Source organism: Mauremys reevesii, linkage group 1 (genome assembly GCF_016161935.1).
Source record: "Mauremys reevesii isolate NIE-2019 linkage group 1, ASM1616193v1, whole genome shotgun sequence".
In the NCBI taxonomy this organism is placed as follows: domain Eukaryota; kingdom Metazoa; phylum Chordata; order Testudines; family Geoemydidae; genus Mauremys; species Mauremys reevesii.
The window spans coordinates 334,649,255-334,669,872 of record NC_052623.1 but is presented as its reverse complement, the minus strand read 5'-3'; the positions used below and the strand labels follow the sequence as shown (position 1 = coordinate 334,669,872).

The window sequence follows — 20,618 nt, the reverse complement described above, 5'->3', positions numbered from 1 at the left end:
GGGATATGCATGCCATCTGTTGCCCTACCGCAGTTCAGGAACTATTGCTGAAAAACCATCCACTATGTCCTGCGCATTGCCCAGAGTCACAGTCCTGTGTAGCAGGAGGTGATTAATGGCCCTGCACACTTGCATAGCAACAGCCCCTGCAGTGGATTTCCTGACTCCAAATTGATTTCCAACTGACTGGTAGCAATCAAGCATTGCAAGTTTCAGCAGTGCTATCGAACTCGCTTCTCCACTGTCAGTGTAGCTCTCATTTTGGTGTCTGTGTGTTGGAGAGCTGGGGTGAGTTCAACACACGGATCCAGGAATGTGGCCTTGTGCATCTGAAAGTTCTGCAATTGCTGTTAGTCATCCCAAACCTGCATGATGATACGATACCACCAGCCAGTGCTTGTTTCTCGGGCCTAGAAGGGTGCTCCACCATCTGCAGCTGCTGCATGAATGCCACCAGCCTTGAATTGTTTTTCTATGTCCCACAGCAATCTAGCCTTTAAGAAATCATGGAGGCTCCTCTTGTAGCTCTGCAAATACTGAAGGATCAGGCGCCCCATGCTTGCAACATTTATGACAATAGTGCAGAGCTGTGTAGTATCCATGCTTCTATTAGAAGTGGCAGATAGAAAGGGTCCAACTGCTTAGTTACATTTCCCCTATTTTGTATCTTTGCTGTCTTTAATGTCCTCTAGGGTGGAGTGGTAAGGGTAGTGCACTGACATCTGATGCCACATGGAATGTTGAGGGGGGATATAGGGGGGTCCCGATTTTGAGTTTCTCTTGGCTATAGAGAGAGGCAAGTAAGGGATTGTTGAAACTGCAGGTCTACCAGAATCTGCAGCATCTGTTTGCTGTCTGGGAAGTGCAATTATCTCTTGCTGTACATCCCTCCCCTTTTCCTGTGCCTGTCTCCTGTCCGCTCTATCCTCCATGCTGTCTGCAAGGATGATCCTCTAGACCCCGGTATCGTTTTTCTGATGCAGCTCTGGCTTGCAGAAGGGATGCGTGAATCTACAGGGATTTTAAAGAGAGGTGTGAAATATTATGGAATGCAGATGAAATGATGGGATGGAGAACATGGGAAGTCGACCCCATGCTCCCAGTCACCCTGGCACAACTCATTTTGGCCCTGACAGGCATTGCAAAAACTTCCCCAGAAAAGTGCTGATATCTACCTACTGTGTACTGCACTCTGGATTGATACCAGAGATTTACTTGGATAAATAGCATTAGTGTTTTGAATCAGGAACAGTGGAGGCTTTCACATATGCACATTGCAGAGACTAACTACTATGGATGGATGAACGGTCTGAATAGAAGAACCTGGGATACCTTGCACTAAGATTTCCCATGTTAGATTCTTTTTGAATGTTATTCATTTTACCTTTTAATATGAATGAGCTAGTGTTTTAGAATTCATATGACTCATGTACCTGGAAAACAGAAACAGATGCATACTTGTACTTTAGCATACCCAAAATGGATTCCCTTTAATATTACAATTGTATTATTGGTGTAAAGTATGTTTTAATAAGTCTAGTCTTCTCCATTTCAGGTAACCATTTCTCTAATGTATTTAAAGGACGATTTTCAATCAAATTTATTTTAGACTAAAAGATAGATTACAGTACCCAGTTCTGAAAGCATATCTATTATTACTATAACCCAGTGGTTCTCACTGGTGGTCCAGACGGCATTTCCAGGTAGTCCACAAAGCTGTATCTGTCAAAATGATAAAACCTCTGTCAGTCTTCAACATCTGTGCACCTTCAAGCAATGATGTTTCTTGCTAGTTGTAGCCCAATTTTATTAGCCTTTGAGGCTTTCCAGATACATTACTGGATTCTGCAGTCTGCAGCTGCTTTGTGTGCTTCATTGGTGTAAATTTAATTGTGATTTGCCAAGGGCATCAAATTTGAAAGCTAGCATACAGGAGGACAGAAAAAAATTGCAAAATGGTCTGGATGCATTAGAGTGGGGACTACAGGCAAGGAGGAGAGATTCAATGTTAATAAACATAAAGCTTTTCAATTAGGGAGGGAAAATAAACAGCAAAGATACAAAATAGAGGAAATATAACTAAGGAGTTGGACCCTTTTTTATTTCCTTTGTTTTCATTTAATTTGTTTCCTGTATACTGTCTTATATTACTTTTTCCCTTTATTCAAAGCTATAGTCACTCCATTAATGGTGTTGAATCATTATTGAGAGGATAGGAAACAGCATATCAGATCAAACTGGTGGTCCATCTAGTCCAGTATTCTGTCCCTGACAATTACTATTACCAGCTGCATCAAGGGAAGGTGCAAAACAACTCTGTAGTGGACAATTAAGTAATAACCCCCCCAGAAAAAGATTATTCCTAGCCCTGCCAGCTTATGACATAAAGATCCAGACCTCTTCTGAAAATGTGTTTGTTCTGTATAATGTATCTGTAAATATTCTTATCTGTGTAAATGGCTAATCCTTTTATTAATCCTATTATGCTCTTGGCTCCACTATCTAGTAGCAATGAGTTCCAGAGATTACTTGTACATTTTTTAAAGTATTTCATTGTATCAGTTTTAAATTTGCTACCATTCAAATTAATGACGTTTCCTTGTTCTTGTATTATAGATGGGGGTAAATAGGAGCACCTGATTTAAGTGCGCTATACAATCCATTAGTTATCTCTCTGTACATATACCATGTTATGAATTTACTCTCTAAACAGTCCAGTCTTTTCAATCTCTCCTGATATGGATTTCTTTTGATACCTCTTAACATTTTCATTACCCATTCTGAATCCCTTCTGCTGGTGCGATATCTTTTTTTGGGATAGCTTGACCAGAACTGAACACACTGTTCCAGATGAGGGTGAACTATTCATTTATATAAGGATATTATCATTTCAGTATTTTCTATCCCATTCCTTATACAGCCTACCATTTTGGTTACTTTTTTGACCACTGCTTTAAACTGACTAGAGGTTTTCATTAAGAGTCCACAGTGACATCCAGCTGTTTTCCCTTTGTAGTTACGAGCAATTTAGAACCTAGAAATGTGAAGTAATTGTTCAAATGATTCCTTCCTATGTACATTACCTTGCATTTGTCAATGCTGAATATCATCTGTCGTCATGCTGCCCATCTATATAACTTTGCTAGGGCCCTTTGAAATTCCTCACAGTCTTCTCAAGTTTTGAATATCCTAAATGATTGTGTCATCTACAATTTTTGCCATCTCACTGTTTGTTCTTTTCCAAATCATGAATAAATATGTTCAACCCCACTAGTCTTAGGGGCTTTATGTGATAACCTTTTGCCTTGTTGAAAACTGACCATATAATTTACCTCTCACCCAGTGACTATTAAATGTATTTAGCCTTTTGTGCAGAATTTTGTCAAAGTCTTTTTGAAAGTCCACCTAAATTGTGTCAGCTTGTTCTCTTTTCAACCACTATCTTGTTTGGATGATTAAGAAGGGAGTTGTCCATCAGGTGCCTCCTATCTTAATAAGTGTTCCACATTATAAAAAGTTAAAAGAATCACTGCTGCAAACAGTCATTTGCCTTCTGTCCCTGTCATCTGAGAAGGGCAGGAGAGGAAACCTTCCCAGCTGTAAGATTTGACCGTTTGCAACTTTTGCCTTTTTTTTTTTCTTGTCTGTCAATTTTGCAAGCCTGGCTTTCCCTCACTTCACCTAATATTCATCTACATTATATACCATAGAGGCAGGGCAGCTTTTAAATGTCAGTGATAATGTAGGCGGGCAGGAGGCATTAGAACAGCAGCTATCAAAACACAAGGGACTGCCTTGAGAGGGAACCTCTGAGAAAGGAGGATCCCAAGTTTACATGTTCTGTTTTTTTTATATTCTTCATGAAAAGAAAAATATATTGTATCATTCTGAGCACTGAAGACTACAACAAATGAAAAAGGTGAAAATATAGAGTTTTTGTCCTTATAATAGAAAAATATTTTATTCACTCCCATCAGATAGTATCTGTGTGACCTTCAAAATAATATTTATCAGTTTATCCTTTAAAAGGAAGAACCTTTCTTCTCTCCCCCAATTCAAGCCCCTTTCTTACAGTGATCAAATCCTGATACTTGACTACTCTCAATAGAGCATTGTCAGGGAGACATTTGACTAGACAGCTATTTAGGAAACATCCGCCTAGATCAATGAATCTTGCAACACTCTAAAATTGACAAGACTCTGGCCTAGCGTGAGTACTAGTGTGAACTTCATAAGAAGTATGGAACACCACAGAGAAGTCCTTGCCTCTTTACCCCACTGAGTTTGAACCTGAGTTTGTCAGTCAGTTTCCTCTCAGAGCATAGCTGACCTTGTGGTGAAAGGGGGCTGAAGAAAGAGATTCTGAGATAGCAGAGCTTTGCCTTATTTAGGGCTTTCACTGTGCTATGCCCAATGCATCCCTGGTGTATCACAAACAATATCAATGGAATTATAGCAGGGGTTCATTTAGCACACACTGTTTTATTACCCGAGGCTCATAGGAAAGTTGTTACTTTTCCTATTTTCTGAGGATTATTATTGTAATTTCTGGAGGAAAAAGCTAAGTTAGCATTATTCCATCAAAAACATGATTATAGGAAAATATGCTGGACAGCATTTATATAAACACATTCATTAATGTCACTAACTATAATATAAATATTAAAATAATCCCACTTTGATGTTCGTGCCCATGTATTACCATCCTGGACAAAATTGTGTGGAGGAAGACATGGTAGTACAAAATATTCCACAGCTGAATGAAAGATGGGGATGGCACATTGTCTCCCAATCCAGCAGCCCATCAGGTACGTGGAGCAGGCAGGTATGTGGGCAGCAAAAGTAGTGGCGGCAGTTACTTGATGCCCCAATCCTGCAGTTCTCCAACCAGTTTTGTGGACAGACTTTTCCTCTGCATGCTCCTTCTCTTCCCCTATTCCCAGAGTGGCCAGTCTAGTGGTTATGCTGATGGCAGTGTCTGGCCCGTGGTTCTCTCAGGCTCTTCTGATGCAAGATCACAGAGCACACAGCAGGAATAAGGCTGCTCCAATCATAGTTGTATTTCTACTACTTTTACTGTAGTTTTCCCAATACAGTAACTCCTCGCTTAACATTGTAGTTATGTTCCTGAAAAATGCAACTTTAAGCAAAACAATGTTAAGCAAATCCAATTTCCCCATCAGAATTAATGTAAATTAATCAGTTTATCCTTTAAAAGGTTAGGTTCCAAGGAAATTTTTTTCACCAGATTATATATATATATATATATATATATATATATATATATATATATATATATATACACACACACACAGACAGACAGTATAAGTTAAACAATTTAATACCGTACAAAGCAATGATGATTGTGAAGCTTGGTTGAGGTGGTGAAGTCAGAGCGTGGAAGAGGATGGGATATTTCCCAGGGATTGCCTTACTGCTAAATGATGAACTAGGCTGAGCCCTCAAGGGTTAACACGTTGTGAATGTAGCCTCACACTCTACAAGGCAGCACGAATGGAGAGAGGGGAGACAGCATGGCAGACAGAGACACACACCCTGTGTGTATGAGAGAGAGATGTGCATTACTCCTTTAAGTACGCTGACCCCACTCTAAATACATTGCCTTTAAAAAGATCAGGAAGATCAGACAGCAGCTGCGGCCAGCAAGCTCCCTCCGTTCTGAGCTCTGTCCTGTCCCCAGCCTGCTCTATATGGAGAAGGGGTAAGCAGGGGGCAGGAGGACACCCTGACATTATCCCCCTTCTTTCCCCCTCCCCAGCACAACAAGCAGGAGGCTCCTGGGAGCAGCTCCAATGCAGAGGGCAGAAGCAGCACATGGCAGTGGCGGGAGGGACAGCTGAACTGCTGGCAATTGAAAGCCTGCTGTGCAGCTGCTGCACAGGGAACTTAGGGGAGCGGGGCACTGATAGGGGGGCTGCCGGTCCACCCTGGTTCCAAGCCCCCACCAGCTAGCTGCAACAGGCTGCTCTTCCTGCAAGCAGTGGACAAAGTAGGCGGCTGCCAAACAACATTATAAGAGATCATTGCACAACTTTAAACGAGCATGTTCTCTAATTGATCAGCAATGTAACAATGTTAACCGGGGCAACTTTAAGTGAGGAGTTACTGTATTCCGGTAGAGGTGTCTGTTACTTAGTATGCCTCTTTCCTTCTTGCTTACATGTCCATGGTGCCACTTCCTTTTTTATGGATGGAAGCAAGGCAGCCACAAACTGGGGCTGGGAGGAATTTTTATAGCTTTTTACCCCTTTGCACAGCCCTGCCACCACAATTTGTCCCTATGCACAGAACAGAGAGCAGAGACCAAAGTTATTAGGCAGTCATTTCATCTTTGACTCTTGATTGGGCTCCCTAAAAGTGCAGCCATTGGATGATATCAATATTGTTGATGTTGTTTTGTGAGGTTCTTTACTATCGAATATGTAAGCGGTCTACAATTTCTTTGCACAGTGCCATCCTTAATAATCTATTATGGCTAAAATGGGTTGCAGTAAAACACACAGACTTTTTTTACCTCCTGCCAATTAAAATGGATTGATTAGAAGGATGTGTGATACTCTGATGCTGAATGCTCTTAATGAGCTACTTTAATGGATGTGTGTGTATTCCCTTTTAGACTCTTGCAACTAAGCATTCTCAGCATTTATACTTGCTAATGCAAATCAATCCTTTCTTGTAGATTATTTATAAGGCTAACCCATTTCATACTCACATGTTAGAAATCCATGGTTACTTATATACAAGATTTAATTAACTATGACCTAAAGTGTATGACCTTTTCAGTAACCAGAAGGGGAAGGGTCAGAATGAGATGGAGGTAATTGAAGGGTCATTAATGTCAAATGATAGATTCTTAAGCAAGGGCTTAACCACTGATTAGTTAAGGCTGATCAGTATCTTGAAACTTCCTTGATGAAGATGGCACACGGGTCTCCTGTTTTGATACTATTTCTATGGAAATAGAAAAGTACAAATCCAATGTATCTTATCCAAGGCATCTGGATCTCTATGTAGATCCCACATTTTGCTGTTTTGCGCACACAGCTGCATCCTAGCTGGAGTGGAGCAGTGACTCACTTTCTGTACTCTCAGGAATTCTCCTTAATGGAAGCAGCCAGAGAAATATATTTCTTAACCTTTGTATTTATCAACTCTGTATTAAAAGAACCGGAGCTTAAAATTTTACACCGATTTAACACCTGGTTAAACACCTCTTAACAACTTGGCAGTAGCTAAATTCATCTTTATTAAGTGGAATTTATGCCAAGTTAAGCAGCAGTCATTGCCATTCATTATCATCAGGCTTAATAGATCTTGAGGAGGCCCCATTAAATAGGCTGTCCTGATTCAGTGTCTTCCAGTGAAGTAGAGAATATGGTAATATTTATCTTTTATAACTCATTTTTCATCCTGAAGCACTTTAGAAATGTTATCATTCTTCAGTACCTTGGTGATAAGCCTCTTAGCAATACTTAAATTAGATAGAGACAGCATCACTGAACTGCAGCAGCCATTGGGCTGGAAGGCAATGATCAGCTGGTGTACGGAATGATGTGCCATGTTGAGGAGAAGGAGAAATTTTGTACAAAACACCAGGGCAAACCCTTGTTCTTACAGATGCAGCATGAGCTCTTTAATATCCACAGAGAACTGACAGGGAGTTCAGCTTATTAGGTCTTATCTGAAAAATCTACACATTAAACTGCTTCGAACTCCACTTACCTACCTTGAGGATTAAAGGTTCAGCCAACCCTGCCTAGATTTGAACTAGTTCTTCCTGGTGGGGGAAATACAGTAGTTCTGCAACATCCCCTCCAGCGCAGTCTTAAAAAGCTTCATTGCCTCTGTATACCTTCTCCATCATTTGCTGTGTAAATGTATTTGTCACATGATCTTGAATCCTTGTCAGAAAATATATATCCTGAGACTTCCCCCATTTAACAAGCTCTTTGGGAGATTGTAGAGTCTTGGATATAGGGGAGAATAAACATTCCTCCCTGTGCAGTGCTATCTCCTGCTTCCCAAGTCACCAGAGTACCTAATGCTACTACTTAGACAGGTGACACCATTTTGAAAATTGGTTCAGTTTTTGGGTGCCCAACATGCGACACCTTGGGACATATTTTCAGAGGTGCTGAGTACTGCAATTCCTAATGACTTAATTTGGAATTGTGGATGAGGAGCCTTCCTGAAAGCCCTGAGCATGAAGTACAGTATACTGTATATAAGCACTTTTGCTATGGAGGGGGCTTCTTCTGTCTGTCCGGTGCATGTACATACGAGGGGGTTGTTGTATCCCCATGACATGGGTTTGTGGTATGAGCAGAACTCCAGGAGTTTAAGAAATTCTGCATGGTTAACTAACAGCCCCCCCCACCCCTTTTTTAAACAAGTTTTCCTTGTTCATCAGGCTTGCGAGCTTAGGGCAAGAGTAATTAAAATCAATGGAGCAAAGCAAATTAAGCACTTAGAAGTTCTCTTTGGGGGCTATCAAAACTTAAATAAATCAAAATAAATATTCAAATATGTGGATGTGGGGCTTGTTATGTGACTTTTATCACTAAGCCCATTCATTCCCCCCCCCCACTTTATCTGCTCTTCTCAAGGCCCAGTAGATGCTCATTCCTCAAAGTATTTCTCACTGAGGTACCTCTGTGTACTCCAGGACTCTAGTCACATACACCAAAAATAGAATCATGTTCAGTACACAGGACCCAGTCTTGCAACACTTAGTCACGGTTGTAGTCCTGTTCAAGGCACTGAACCTATTCACCTGGGTAAACTTTGCAGCACTGGGCTCATAATTCCGATACAGTGATCATGGTCTGAACATTTGTATTTTGTTGCATAGGTTTCACTACTTTGCATTTTCCACCAGAACACGCATGATGTTCTCCTGTGTGGAGAAAGTTGGAAACTCATGAGTTCTGAGGGATGTGATGGGGTGTACAAACCTTGCACCAGGCAAGAGGGGGTTAAAGTGCAGCTTTGGGCTCAGGCAGACCCTGCCTCTGTCCTCACCCCACTGCAACGGCAAGACATGCCAATATTGAGGAGGAGCCTTAAAGTAGGAGCAGCTCACTTCAGAAGGTCCCTGCCTGGGGAGGTGGCAGGCTTCTGACTCTGAGCTCCCAGAAAGGAGCACAGCCAAGCTACCTTTGGCTTACAAAGCAGTAGTAGAAATGGCTGGAGGATCCTGGTAGGACAGAGAAGTTGGTACTGCTCTTTATTGCTGTTAATTTAGTTTCCTTTCCTTTGTTGCCTTGAGAAATGAAACTGGGGACTTGACCTCAGGGCAAACCCCATGCCATGTCCCCTCCTGCTGAGAATATGAGCCCCCTGGGGAGAAGGTGGGCTGACGTAGGAAATAGCCCAGGGGAAGAAACAAGAAGTCTGACTAGACAGACCTTAACCATTTGCTACAAGGTTCCCTGGCCTGGAACCCAGGGCACAGAGAGGGACTGAGTTCTCCTGCAGCCTCACTGGGGGCATTAGCAAGAAGACCCCCAAAACAAGGGGCCAGATGGACTCTAAGGCTTTGGCCAGAGCTGTCAAGCTGGTGGCAGGTCCTGGGACTAGTGGGTGAAAACCTTGGCTTACCCTGAAAGGGGTGAGGGCTGAATCACAAGGCAAAAAGAGACCATCAACAGACCTGGTCAGTAGGACTACAGATAAAAAACCTGCAATGCCACCCCTACCCACAAGGCAGTGCACCAGCTGGTGAGTCACTTTGCCACAAGGGACGGGATAGACATCCACTGATATAACTAGACTGTGTTGGGGATTAGGAAGCTGGCTGTAGCAATCACCAGCAAAAATAGTCGCTGTCTACTTGGGCTGTGCTCAAAGTGCATACTCAGTGCTGCTGGAGACATAGTTGCAGACATATGAAACCTTTTTAGCACCGACTGTTGAACATCTCACTTTTTAAAAAAAGGAATCTGGAACACCTCCAAATTATACATCTGCCCCCTCTAAATTGCATGTGACAGGAAGAACAGTCTGATTCTCCAGAGCGCTAGCTGTTCTGTTAGCAAGTAAATCTGCACTATCTGGCACACAGGTGTTTCACACGTATCTGAAAGTGAGTCACTGTGCTTTTCTCACCATCCTATAGCGTTGGTGCTGAGGCACTGTTTCCTCCAGCACCAATCATTCTTATCATTTATGTACATACCATACAGCCATTCAACACACTTTTTCGGCTACCAAAATAGGTGAGGTATTTCAAACCTAAAATTAACTCTAGAAATTGGACATCTAAATTACCTATTTATTGGATGAGAACAATGGTGAAGTACATTGCATCCATGACAGCCAGTATGCCCAGAAATAAGACCAAAGATTTGTCTCAGCCCTGGTCAGTGAGCATATATAGAGACTCTTCCCATGGAGTTGTGGGTTCTTCATGGGAACTATTAAGATTGTTAATTGTTGGTTGTGGGAGATTAATAGGTACTAGACTAGTTTCAGGAGTCCATAATAAGCATTGTTCTTCAATGGACTGGGGATCAGGCCCAGGAAGTCAATGGAAAGACTCCCATAGAATTCAGTGGGCTTTAGGTCTCGCTTCAGTTGACTGATTTAGAAAATGCCTATTCAGGGGTAGAAGGCATGGCTACTGCTTTAAACATTTCTTGCTAGGCAAATGACTGACTTGGACAGCAAGGTGGGAATTCGCAGTCTTAGAGTGGCTGGACTACCAAAGAATACTGAATATGGGTCTCCAGAGGCCTTTTTCCTCTAATTACCTTAAGAAATTATTTCCTGGGGAGTTGCTAGCAGAGAATATCCTCCAGTTAACTGTCCATAGACCTCCACCTTGGAGAAAAAAACTTTCTACCTCTCCCAGGACTCCCCTTATTGCTTGTGAAACATAAAATTAGGAACAAGATCATGAATTCAGCCAGATCCCTTGGTACCTTATTACTTTCAGGGAAAGCCAATTGGGGTTTATCCAGATTATCTCTCTACATTGGTGTCTATCAGATGACCATTTCTTATTCCTAAACAGCAGCTTCATGCTTTGGGACTGAGGTTTGCCCTTTTATACTTTTGCTAAGCTTCAGTTGGACTGGAAAGGAAGTTGTCACAACTCTGGCTGAACTCCCCCTGCCAGACAGCCACCAGGCTACTGGGTCTACGTGCTTTAAGATGCCCTGGGCCTGAGTACACTTCAGGCGCAATCTCTTTAGCCTTTACACTGCCCCTGGGCATAGACGCCTTGTCGGGCACCCCTTCTCAGAAGTGCCACCCTATGGTCTAGCTACCCTAGGCTTTAAGATCAGTGCTGAACTCCTGCCCACCCCAAGACTCCTCACTCTAATAGGTACTCTGGTTTACAGTTTAACCCTTTGGGGACACATGATAGTTGAAGCCAATAAACTGCAGACTTTGCAGATGGATTTCTAAACCAATCGCTCTTTACTCTTTGCACAACAGATATATAGATCCATGCAAAATAAGAAACACCTGCACATGATTCCCTATCTCAGTTTCCTCATCACTCTTGAGTGTTCTTTGGGATTCAGTTCGAGTCCTTGCAAGGTTCCTGGACTTCACTTCTCCATTGCAGTCTTCTCTTCCTATTCTCATTGGGGTGAGAGACAGCTGGTCTGAACAGACCTGGTCCTCTACAACTTCTAGCCCCTCTACCATGTAACCCGCAAGGTCAGCCTCAAATTCCTGATCAGGTGATCAAGATCACCCATCAGGTGGTGTAGTGAGGCGGCCTGGCTCCCAGCCGCACCTGAGAGGGCCGAGCCGGAACAGCCACCTCAGTGGGCGGAGTCACCGCCGTCTGTCCCCGCCCCTCCCAGGAAATCAAGGGGCGGGACAGGAAGTATAAAGGCCCGGCCCCAGCGCTCAGTTGCTGCCTGGCTGCTGGAGAGGACAGACTCTGATTCCTGAGCTCCTGTTGGGCTGAGCCTTCCCCGAGCAGGACTGGCTGAGCCTTCCGTGAGCCTGGTACCCCGAGGAGCTGCCTGAGCATCCCCTTGCCCCGTGTACTGAGGAGCAGCCCGACCTATCCAGCGCTCAGTACCCCGAGGAGCCCATGGTGTGGGATCTGGCAGAGGACGCTAGGGATGGACAGGTACCAATGGAGGGGGAGAATGGAAGTAGCCCGGGGGTAGCTGACCCCAGTCTGGCTGCAGCAGACCTCGAGCTGATGTTGGTATGTTGCGGTCAGGACGCCACCAACACATCAGCAGACTGACTGCTGCTGTTAGGGCCCCGGGCTGGGACACAGTGGAGTGGGTGGGCCTATGTCCCCCCTGCCACCCCTCTCATGGGTGGCAGTCTCCCCCTTCACCCCAACGCTCAGGTGTAGAAGCCTGGACTTACCAGTTGTTGCTCTGCTCAGCCCTGCCTGAGGGTCTGAGCCCCTGAACTGCTGTGGATTTGCTCAGCCCCCACCTGAGGGTCTGAGCCCAGAACTGCTGTTTGTTGCCCCGCCCTGACTAAGGGCTGGGGCTTAAATTACTGTTTATTTGCTCAGCCCCTGCTGGAGGGTCTGAGCCCAGGACTACTGCCTGTTGCCCCGCCCTGATCTAGGGCTTGGACTTGAGATACTGAACTGTTCGCCCAGCCTCGTGTAGTGAGGCGGCCTGGCTCCCAGCCGCACCTGAGAGGGCCGAGCCCCCACACCGGACCCTTACAGGTGGTCTGTTGCTTGGTTATCACCCACCTGACAACCAAACTTGAAATAACTAGCTTTACCTAGTTAAAAGGTAAATCATATAGGAGTATGTTTATCCTTGACTGGATGAGTGTGAAAACACTTCTGGCACAAACACTCAGATGACACATTTTAAATACATACATCTGCAAATACTCACACATTCCACTTTGAGAAGATAATAAAGAGGAAGAATTGTCTGTGATTAAGGCACTGGTCTGAGGCCATGGCTACACTTGCAAATTTGCAGCTCTGCAGCAGGGTGTGAAAACACACCCTCTCCAGTGCTGCAAATTGCGGCGCTGCAAAGCGCCAGTGTGGTCAAAGCCCTAGTGCTGGGAGCGCGGCTCCCAATGCTGTACGTTATTCCCCACAGGGAGGTGGAGTACGGACAGCGCTGGGAGAGCTCTTTCCCAGCGCTGGCGCTTTGACTACACTTAGCGCTTGAAAGCGCTGCTGTGGAGGCGCTTTGAAGTGCAAGTGTAGCCATAGCCTGAGACTTGGATACCTGGATACAATTCCTGGCCTTTCCACAAACTTATTGTGTGACAATGGGCAAAGTCACGCTTTGTTCTGCTAGGATAGGGTTCATTCAGTTGTTGATGGCCTTTAACATTTCATTCAAAGGTAAACCCCCAGGCACCATTTCCTGTCTATTTAACATAAGACATGTGATACAAGACTACAGCAAAAGACAGCCATAAGTTATAAATGTACATAGTTCCTAAAAGGAAACTGAAATTCAGATCCCCCAAACGATCACAGATAGTTTTCTTTCCATTAAGGAAGCTTCAGTTTTCCTAGTTAACAGAAGCTAGTCAAACATTACCACAAAGAAAAGAAAAGTCCACTAGCATTTGCTTAAATACAACTAATTCACTTCAGCCTTGTTTGCATCCATCTTGTTTCCTTTCCACAAACATTTGACTGATGGAGTTTGATTGGCATGAAGCACACAGAAAGAGAATTTATTATTGATTATTTGCATTACAGTAGTGCTCAGAGACCCCAACTGTGACTGGATCCCCAGTGTGTTAGGCTTTATACAAACATATGGTAAGAGACAGTCCCTGCCTTGAAGAGTTTTAAAATTAAGACCAGATGGGCAATATGTGGAAAAAAGGAAGCATTATTCTTCCCATTTTAGATATGGCCAGTTGAAGCACAGAGATATTAAGGCGCCCAGCAAAGTACTTCAGTGCATGCTTAATTTTAAGCCTGTCAGCATGACCACTGAAGTACTTTGCTGGATTGGCACCAGTGTGACTTTGCCCATTGTCACATAATAAGTTTGTGGAAAGGCCAGGAATTGTATCCAGGTATCCAAGTCTCAGACCAGTGCCTTAATCACAGACAATTCTTCCTCTTTATTATCTTCTCAAAATGGAATGTGTGAGTATTTGCAGAAGTATGTATTTAAAATGTGTCATCTGAGTGTTTGTGCCAGAAGTGTTTTCACACTCATCCAGTCAAGGATAAACATAATCCTATATGATTTATCTGACCAATCACAGTTAGCTGGCAAAGCTCAGATAGGAAGTTTTGAGTAGAGAATAGTCAAAAAGGACCGATTTTAATCAATCCAGGGCTTTAAAAAAAAAAAGTCAAAATGTAGATGAATACATCTGAGAAAATCATGTGGATATTGTGAGAGAAGAAAAGTTGATGAAATACTTCACATAAAAATAGTTGAAATTCTTCCGATAAATTATTCATTGCAAATTATTTGCTCATGTCTTATAAACCCCAATCCAGCAAAGCACATAAGCTTATATTTAACTCTGAGCATATGACATAGTCCAATTGAACTCAACAGAGTTGTGAGATAACTGTTACAAAAGGTAAGGGTACTAAGACAGTGTAAGCAAAATGCGGTTTAAGAAAACCTTTGGCAGCCTTTAACTTATAGTAGATTAAAAATGCATATAGATGCACACATAATGAAACTGGAAGATTGTTTAATGTTGTATAGAAAAGTAGTGAATCAATAATTTTTATCCACATAGCTATCCATACCTGTAAGAGGCCCCCAGCTTTGGGCATTGATTTGGTAGAGGCCACTGCACAACGCTGAAATCCTTGTGCTCACAGACTCTCACAGGGGATGTAGGTTCTAGCCAGCAGTTCATATGCAGGGCTGATGTAGGACACGCCTATAGAACTGATATCCATATTCATAAATTGGGATACAGTTGTAATTCAGAAATACCCAAATAAAATAATAACTGCTGGTGGACAGTTACGACAAAAGTTTTTTTTGTTGGGATCCATCTCTGGGTTACTCTCCTCTCTACTGCGTTTTCTTCTGTTGGCAAATGGTTCTGTGACGGAACACCACCATCCCTGCACAATTGTTAAACTGAGAATTTATCTGTTATACATTCTGAGGAGCAGGATTTTCACTGCTAGCAAGTCTGATCTATTTAGAAATTCTGTATTGGACATGCCCAATGTACCTCATTATTAAATACATGGCCTGTACAAAGAATTGACTTGTTACTAGAAATAAATAAAAATACATTTTAAAAGTATTTTCAAAAAGCTGTGTGACAAACTGTGTCACTAAGAACATCAGTATATCTCCCCTGATCTCAGCCTAAATGAAACTCTAGCTACACCACTGTTTGGTTTCCTTGGTTACCAGTGACTTCTGGTGTTAAATTGTCTTCTTGCTTTTGTGCTGCTGCATTGACAAAGGTTACAGGTTATGGTTGTGCTTTTGCATGAATAAAAGCAGTGAATTTTTATTTATTTACATAAAATACTAATGCACTATGTATGTCATTGTATTAGTTAAAACAAGTTACAAATATATATATTTTTAAAAAAACATTTTTGAATTTAGGTACTGAAGACATTATTTCTTATACTTTTCACATTTGAATTTTGATGGAATACCTTCCTTTATAATTTTTGTAATTATGAAAAAAGGCCACTGGATAGATAGAATACATAACAACAAAAGTTGTACTTTATAGGTGGCCAAAAGATACAACTTTTAGATAATGTTTTCACCTCTTAGCTCAGAGAGCCGAGAAGTTCATTCAGCTTATCCTCCCATATCATCAAATGCCAGGGAGCTGATCTTTCTCACATAGAAATCAGCAGCAAAACTACCACTGAGTCCAGTTAGAGTCAGCTTTGTCTCTATGGGTCGAAGTTAAAGAAAAGTGACAGGAATATGAAAGGTTACAGCACCCCTGCAAGTAAGTGATATTCTCTGATAGTTGTTCCTACCACACTATCTAATTCAGCCGTTTGAATCTGAAGCTACAACATAATTATTATAAAATATCATTGAATGTGTTGATATCATAACTTAAATCAACAATTCATTAATCCTTTCGCAAGAAAATGCCAGCATTATAACCCATCAAAGTTAGGAAAAGGAAACAATTGGGATAAAAATAATTAAATCCAACAAGTTTAGTTAATTTTATTACTAATATTTTAGATCACTGCAGCTGAAATTTTTTAAAATCTTACTTCTCACCATTTGCGGAGTCTTTTTAACATTGCCTTTCACACCATTTGGACAATGAAAATAGATTAGACCCAACATTTTGCTTTGATAAGATTTCTAAAATGTAGGAAACACTGTACTCCTGTCAAGATCTGACTGTGGGATAATGATTCTTTGATGAATGATTGTTAATATTTTTAGCCTTAAAGGAAGAGCCCTTGCCCCGAAGTCAGTTAGCTTTTCTGTATCATACAGGAGCTTCATCAATGCATTATTCTGGATTGCTCCTTTTTGCTTTACAAATAATGGGCCAAATTCACTGCAGTTGGCACAGCGAAGTGTAAATTGCACCTGCCTGTTCCCACTAATTCTCCTGCATGCCATAGAAATCTTGCTTTGAGGGAGGTCAGGCCATGCTACTGCCATTCGGAGTTTCCTACCTACCAGTGGAGTGCAGCTTTGTTTCCTGCCCTGGCCTCCATCGTGTAAGTTGCTAAGGGGATATACAGCATCCCTGGCCACAACTTCTTCAGAGCACACACCACCCGCATTCTGTAGCCAGCTTCCACAGTTGCCATCCCCTCCGCTAGTGTGCTTTACACAGTAGGCCTTGGCACTTGGGTTTATGCCAGGTCCGTAGGAGCTGAACCTGCCTCAAGGTTCAGTGTTCGGTTTAGATGGCTTCCATGGGGGTGAGTATACTTGTCTGCATTTCTTATTCTAATATTTCCACATCATAGATTTTAAGAATGTTAATCTTTGACTGCAGAATCTCTGCCTTATAATATTCCTGGAGAGATAATAACGCTATCACAATGCATTTTCTCCTTTCAGTTATGCGTATTCTTATCAGCCTCACATTTTCATTCAATAGAAATGTATTTAGTTAGTATAAATTCAGTTTTACCACTTCTCACCTATCCATGTAGCTAAACTTATTTCCCATTTCAGTATGGGGGGAAAAAAGGCTTATGAGTTTAAAAAAAAAAATCAGAGAAAAGAAATGAAAAAATATTTCGGGTCATCTAGTCCATCTCCCTACCAGTGCACGATTGAGGTATCAAGATTACTTAAATTCCTCCAGATAAATTTTTGTGACTATGCACCTCTTTAAAAGCAGTGCTGTTTAGAAGTTGGAAAATGTATGCAATGGGCCAAGTTCTGCACTGCCTGAAGTCAATGGGACTGAATGTTTAGACCGTACAGAGTTTGGACCAATATCGAATGTCCCAAACCTGCAATCTTTTGTGCATGTGTGTACTGTTGTGTCTATGTGGGATGCAGCAGAAGTCAGTGGGGACTGCTGTGTTCACAAGGAGGGCCACTGGGGCCGTGTATGATTACAACAGTCAACCCACTTGCAAGAAGTTGCAAGACTGGAGCCTAATCATGTACAGTAACACATGCTCCTGATATTGAACGCTACATTTTTATTCACAGTCTAGATAGATGCAGAGCTGAGTGTCAAATATTATCTATCTGGGAATAAGACTTTCACTGTTTCCTTGACTCATGCTTCTCGCCTCCCCAGGTGATCACACAACTCCATTGAGTGACTGCATTGCCAGGTGACCTCTCCTTTGACAGACCAATTCTCCAGAAGTCACCTGGCAGAGCTGTGGAATGTTATAAAAGGGCAGGAAGTGCTCTATTCAGAGCCTTAGGCCATTTTCACCAGCTCAAAAAGAGGGAAAATGCTGCAGGAGCCTGAAGAAGCAGGAGGAACCTGCCTACATTAACTCAATCCCCCAAGAACCTCCCAGAGAAAGATGAACTAGTATGAGGGGCATTTCATTCAGGATGCTTGGGGTTTTTTTCTACATATCTGTACTTTCTTGTGCTATTAGGTAGATGGGAATGTTTTTTTAGAATCCTGTGCAAAACCTGTCTCTGTGTTACGTGTTACACCGATCATGTGCCCTTGAAGAGTTAACCTATGGACCCAGAATGCCCTCACTGCTTGAGTTCTGGGAGACGGTGTTTAAGCTATGAGGGAGTCTGGGAAAGTAGCACCGGTCTAAGTAGCTGGGCAATTAGACTCTAACATCTCAGCTCTTAGTAGGGGGCGCTAGAGACATTCTCTGCACCCTCAGTGAGTGTCTAGACCCCAACTGTCAATAACAGGACATGGGCAGTCATGCCCAGTGGTTAGAGCAGGTGTCAGCAGCCAGATGCCACCTCCAAGTGCAAGAGCCAAAGTCAGGAATCAGAGCCGAGGGTCAGAACCATGTTACCGGGAGTGAGGCAACACAGGAGCAAAGCAGGGGCAGGACTGTGACCAAGGTAGGAGCTATCACAGCCATGAGTGGATGGTTTGAGTAGTTGCTAAGCTGCTGCTGGGTTTAAGAGACGGTCTGCTGACTCTTTCAACCAATCAGGCAGGGTAGCCAATCAGACAGCCTGCTACAGTCCAGTTGTTCTCATTAGGTTGCCTGGAGACGGGCTCTGCTGCAGACCCTAATTCCTGACACCAGCCAAAGTAGTGCCTGGGCTCTCATCAGATTCTGGAGGCTTAAAGCACGTGGGATCCAGCAGTTGGATCCCTCACAGCAGACTGGTAATTGTCCAGGAGGGGAAGCCTAACTAGAGCTATGATAGTCAGTCAAAATAACAAATTACAATAGAGCATTGAAAATGGCTCCCTTAAATAGCAAATTGGATTTTATAATTAGTAGTTTCTTATTTTAACCTGTGCATTTATTGTTCTGCCTTCCCACAATGCCCCCATTCTAATGTTTCCAGAGGGGATTTTAAATGTTTTTTATATATTTATTTTATTTTATTTTATTTCAAATAAAACTGAAGGAAATTTTGAAACATTCATTTGGAACTAAAACATTTCTAATCAAAATATTAAGATTGTTTTTGGTTGGTTGGTTTGTTAGCACAAACAATTTGGCAAAAGTGACATGAATTCACAAAATGTTTTGGTTTTGCTGACTCTGCATTTTTTGGTGAAAAAAGTTTTGGCTGCAGATTTTCACCCAGATCAATTACTGATCTCCTCACACTCCACTTTTCCAGGTTCCTGACCTGAGATCATTTCTCTCTTCTCTCCTACCACGGTCCTTGCCATGTGTTGGAACCAAGCCAATATATATTTATAGACATTTTAAAATAATGTTAACCCTTGCTCGGTATACACGTGAAAACAGCTTTATACATCTCGGCATAGCCACAGGCAAGAAACAAGAAGAAAAAAAATACAGCATTCTTCCATTTTAAACATTAGCTTAAGTGCTTATCAGTTAGGCCCTGATCCTGCAAAGAAAACAGCTGGAAAATAAACACAGCTAATAATTGACTCAAAGAATCATGTTGTACATATTTGATACCAATCATTCCTAACACTTATCCAGCTTTTAATCCTAAAAGCTTTTTCCAAATATTAAACTAATAAAATTAAATCATAGGCGTCCTCTGATCATAATTACATGTTATAACTTTGAAGTACATCAAATTTTAGAAATTAGGGCAGGGAATGTGTTTTTCTCTCCATTTTGTACAGAGTTAAAGACACTGTCAGCACTTTAAAAAAAATACTGATAACAGGAGATTCTAGGAATTGATAATGGTACTGTATATAGAGCCTTTTGCTTCCAGGTCAGTAGTTCAAATCCACTTTGGGTTGGTAGTGATTGAAAGCCATTACAATCTACGTAGTGGCTTATATGAAATGAGACAATGGTTTTTGTCCAGTTCCTAATAGACAATTTCTGCCATTACTGTAATTGGCACCCGTGTTCGCATTCTCAACAGGAAGACCTAGGCCTACACAAATATGGAGAATGAAACCAGTGGCATAGCCAGGTTTTCAGTGTAGGGGGAGCAAACATAAAAAAGGCGCCCCCCCCCTTGGCTCCTCCTCTGGCCATGCCCCCCTTGGCTCCTCCTCTGGCCACTCCCCCCGACCGGACCCCCCACCCCCGCCGCTCACCTTCCCTCCTGCGCTGCTGCCTGTCCCCGACCTGCTCCCAGTGCTCTGTGCGCGCCACGTGGGGCTCGCCAGCCAGGCAGCCTTAAAGGCACAGCGGCCCTTTCGCTTCCCCCCGCCCGCCGCATTAGCAAGGGGCGGGGGGACCGGGGAGTGCTTGGCCACCAAGCCTTGAGCTGAGGAGCCAGCCCCCTCACTCCTCCAGCCGTGTCTGCCACCCCTGCATGGTTCCTCCAGCTGTGCTGGTGGCAGCGCCGGCCAGCAGGCGCCGCTTCCACGCCCGCCGCCCTGAGGGGAAGCGGCTGCTTCCACTGAACCCCGCTAGCTATGCTAATGAATGAAACACTGTATTGCGCCAATAGATGATCCTTCTAGGCCAAGGTTCAGACCCTTAGAGTGGAGCTGTGAGGCAGCTTGCACTGCCACTGCCCAATGTCATATGTTTTGTAGATACAAAACTTTGCTCTTCATGACTGTCAGATGCATGCTTCAGCTTTGTGATCCTGATTATGTACCCTTTC

General features: G+C 42.8%; 1 protein-coding gene across 9 annotated transcripts in view; it reads left to right on the top strand.

The window, feature by feature from the left end:
- The window catches only part of LHFPL3 (LHFPL tetraspan subfamily member 3), a 406,285-nt gene that overhangs the window by 215,482 nt on the left and 170,185 nt on the right, over positions 1 to 20,618 (top strand). Inside the window, exon 1 of one of the 9 annotated variants that reach the window (XR_005591768.1) lies at positions 11,973 to 12,115. The exons of the other annotated variants lie outside the window; for them this stretch is intronic. The gene's annotated coding sequence lies outside the window, so the exon portion shown is untranslated. Of the gene's footprint in view, positions 1 to 11,972; positions 12,116 to 20,618 lie in introns of those variants that run through there. 9 annotated transcript variants of the gene reach the window in all.